Source organism: Triticum dicoccoides, chromosome 4B, assembly GCF_002162155.2.
Source record: "Triticum dicoccoides isolate Atlit2015 ecotype Zavitan chromosome 4B, WEW_v2.0, whole genome shotgun sequence".
NCBI classification, from domain to species: Eukaryota; Viridiplantae; Streptophyta; class Magnoliopsida; order Poales; family Poaceae; genus Triticum; species Triticum dicoccoides.
The window spans coordinates 158,054,119-158,057,036 of NC_041387.1; the positions used below are offsets into that span (position 1 = coordinate 158,054,119).

A 2,918-nucleotide genomic window follows, 5' to 3' on the forward strand; every position below is an offset into this window, starting at 1 on the left:
GCCGAGCGCCCCTCGCTCGCTAGCCATTTTACACGGAAGCAACTTGGCAGATGCGTTCATGGGCCTCAAGCAAAATATCCCTTTTCTTATATCTCCCACACAACCTTTTTTTCTTTGCTTTTTTTCTTCTTCCTCTTGCCTTTTGCTTCTTTGCCTCCTTCCGCAACCCAGACATCCCTTGCTCCTTTCATCATTCACGGAAAAGCTACAACCGACGAGTCCCGGTGTTGCAACCTTCATCGCCTTTTGCTACGACCTACAACGGGAATTGCTGCAACCATTCATGTCGATAGCGGCAATGACAATTTCTGCTTCAACCTTTATCGGTATTTGCTATGACCGGCGATTGAAATTGCTACAACCATTCATGTCGATGTCACGACCTGCGGCCCATGATAACGACGACAACGATTTTGCTTCAACCTTTGTCAGCTTTTGTTACGAGCGGCGATGATATGATGTGACCCGCGACGGTGACAACAATGGTTTTTCTTCAACCTTCATCCACTTTTTCTACGACCAGCGATTAGACTTGCTACAACCATTCGCGTTCACAACGCGAACCATATGGCGGCGGCGGCATTTTTGTTGCAACCGCCATCTAATTTTGCTACAAGTGGCGAAGGGAAGTGCTACAACTGGCAAAGCCGGGAGTTGCAACCGGCACAGGCGGTGGTACAACCGGTGGCAATTGTTAAGTACATTTACTCTTAAGTATGAGCTAGCAGCTCTCTCTTAACAGAGTAACAACAAGCATGTGATTACACATTCTCCTCATATGTACATAGCTCAGGACTCGTATACAAGATAGATTTGTTATCCTCTCTGTTACTTCCCCAACCCCTATTACTCATTTAATCTTATTTCTGATGGGAAAGCACATATACAGCCTTGTAGATAGAAAAACAGGTATGCCATATAGAGATAAGAACACACCGGAGATTTATGTGGACACGGTGCATTTTCATCAATAAAGTTACGAAAAGAAAGAGAATAGCTCAACCAGAGATTTGCAGAAAAGATATTAGCGGATACAAAGGTCGTATGTGGTGTCTAGGTGAGTCGGACAATGTTTCAAACATTCAACTGATGTTGGACTTGACGGGATAGGCATCATGAGTTAAAGGGGTCACAATCTAGCTTGGATGAAATGGTGCCTGGTAATCCTGTGCGCTCGTCCTCTGAAGTGTAGTTGTAGCAGGCTAACATGTCAATGAGAGAAGTCAGCATCAAGATGAAACCTACATCATCTCTCAAAGGAAACATGAACAAAATCATGATGATACAAATAAGATCCCTCCAGTCAGGTGAACACCTTATTTAACTATATGTATTTACACTCAGAGACTCCTACAATCATCTATACAGATTCACCAAATGACCAAAAAGTGATGCTAAAAAGACACGCCAGCAAGCACAAAAATTTCAGTTGCTCAACAAAACTCGATGAAAAGACAGGCCAAGCTTGTTGTCATCTATGGAGCTGCACATGGTCTCTTGAAACATGGTGTGAATAAAAAATCAGAAGGTGAGAACAAGTATTAGCTGCAAATAATCTATAATTAGGTGCCCATGTGTTCCAACGGGGCCATAAATTTCCAGTGGTTCAGCATCAATTGTGTCAAACATATACCTCATAATACTACCCAATTTATTTTTCAAACATCGTAGCTTTAAGGAGTTGCACACTGAGTAATAAAAATTGAAATAATATTTAATGAATAAAAATATATAGTTTTGAGAATGTCCCTCATTATACAAGCATTACTGAAAACCAGGATCTTATTATCGGTTGGAAATTCTTGTAATAAAGTCTTGACTGAATGAAGTTATTATGGCTCTACTTTTGATAGATTACTGATGCCTTCTGCAAGATAGCATGTGACTATATAGCTTGATAGTTCAACAAATGATACCGACCAGGCTAATTAATGCAGAAGCTACATCAAATTTTCTCAAGAGAACTGGACCCAAGTACACCATATAGGAAATCAAAGGTAATCTCTATATGACCAGCAATAACCAATGGAAGGATTTCCATCTAATTCAGCCACACACACCACTTAGCAAAGACCTCAAATAAAAGCATGCTAGAAACCTACTTATAACTGTAATGAAATGCACATGTACTGAAACTGTGTACCAAATTTACATGCACGTTTGTTCTCTGGACATATCATTCTACTCCCTCTGTTTCTAAATATAACTCTTTTTAGATATTTCAACACATGCTACATACGGATGTATATAGACATATTTTAGAGTGTAGATTCACTCATTTTGCTCCGTATGTAGTCCCTTATTGGAATCTCTAAAAAGCCTTATATTTAGGAACAAAGGGAGTAGTTTCTACAAGAAAAGGGTAAGTTAGCCTAAGAATAATGCACCATGACCAAATCTTGTCGGAATCATTTTTATTTCAAACTATCAAGTTACTTTCCTCTTGCATTGATGAACACAAATATCACACGGATGGCCCGCGAACACAGCGTATCCGCACAGGCGACCCGCATCACACCAAGCCCAACACAACAGGACACACCCTGCAATGGATAGAGGAATCTAATGGAGAATCAGCAAATATGATACCCCGAGATCTTACCTGACATATCAAAGGCCACCACGGAACCAGCATCATCCAAGCGAACATGAAAGCCATCATCCTCAACGCTCCTTTATTTTGCAGGACAGGTTTTGACACATCATCAGGTGTCTCTGCAAACAGAACAAGACCAAGATCAACACATCACACCACATGCCTGCAAAATTCGGAACAAGCAAATATAATTCAAACAGAAAAGAACGAGGGCCATCTTATGCTAACTATTCTGAAATAAGTCATCATTTGAAAACAGGTAAACTTCTTATGGTGCATCACGTCATGTTGACTTCACTCTAACAGTAAATAGTAACATAAA

The 2,918-nt window shown here is 40.4% G+C and overlaps 1 long non-coding RNA gene across 14 annotated transcripts in view; it reads right to left on the reverse strand.

The window, feature by feature from the left end:
* Positions 1–985: 985 nt before the first annotated feature.
* LOC119295547 overlaps positions 986–2,918 on the reverse strand; it is a 5,886-nt gene continuing 3,953 nt past the window's right edge. For 12 of the 14 annotated variants that reach the window (XR_005144099.1, XR_005144098.1, XR_005144105.1 and 9 more), the window contains one exon: positions 986–2,715. This is a non-coding gene — a long non-coding RNA (uncharacterized LOC119295547). The remainder of the gene's footprint in view (positions 2,716–2,918) is intronic. The other 2 variants (XR_005144095.1, XR_005144097.1) reach the window with 2 other exon arrangements.